This window comes from Gavialis gangeticus, unplaced genomic scaffold, assembly GCF_001723915.1.
Source record: "Gavialis gangeticus isolate Ggan-Ray unplaced genomic scaffold, GavGan_comp1, whole genome shotgun sequence".
NCBI classification, from domain to species: Eukaryota; Metazoa; Chordata; order Crocodylia; family Gavialidae; genus Gavialis; species Gavialis gangeticus.
Window position 1 is genome coordinate 82,477,525 of NW_017728993.1, and position 673 is coordinate 82,478,197.

At 69.4% G+C, this 673-nt stretch overlaps 1 protein-coding gene across 7 annotated transcripts in view; it reads right to left on the reverse strand.

Annotated features, from left to right (window-relative positions):
- NTNG1 (netrin G1) overlaps positions 1-672 on the reverse strand; it is a 392,694-nt gene extending 392,022 nt beyond the window's left edge. For all 7 annotated transcript variants that reach the window (XM_019502088.1, XM_019502085.1, XM_019502087.1 and 4 more), the window contains exon 1: positions 625-672. The gene's annotated coding sequence lies outside the window, so the exon portion shown is untranslated. The remainder of the gene's footprint in view (positions 1-624) is intronic.
- Between the last annotated feature and the right edge of the window lies 1 nt (position 673).

Sequence of the window (673 nt, forward strand, 5' to 3'; positions counted from 1 at the left end):
TTGGAGCAGTGCGGAACATAAATGCAAGTGGGGGGGGGGGGATCTGACGATCAAACTGAAGGTTGATCTGCGAAGCCGGGTTGAAATGGGGGTGGGAGGGCAGCCGGTTTGGAGAACAATGAATTGGAGTTTGCAGGGCAGAGGCAGCAGGTCGGACGTGCATTCACGGGCGGGGAGAGGGCAGCAGCCCCGCGGGCTTCAGGCTGATGGCCGCTCCGGCCGCGAGAAGAGCCGGGATAGAGCCGCGCGGCGCGTTCACCAGCGCCTGCTTTGAAATGCCCGCTAAGTCATTGTCCTCCCCTGGCACAGCCCAGAGGCCCGGGCTCGGGGCTGGGCGAGAGCTGCCCGGCGAGGCGGCCGGCTGCCCAGCAGAGGGCGCAGCTTGGATGCGGATCTCGCTTCCATCCTCCCCCCGCTCCAGCCCTGCTTACATCTCTTAAGTGGCGAGAGGGGTCCGCCGGCGCGATTCGCAGAAGCCACGGCGCCCGCTGCCCTTCCCAGGCTCCAGCTCCGCCCGGCCCAGGCCGCTCCGACAACCAAGTCTGGCAAAGCCCCGTGCCTGCCCCCGCCACCCGCCCGGGGGCCCGCAGTGCCCGGCGCGGGGCAGGGCAGGGCTGTACTCACTCTGCTGCCCGGGACCCGCGAGCCGCATCCCCGGCTCGTCCGTCCGCCG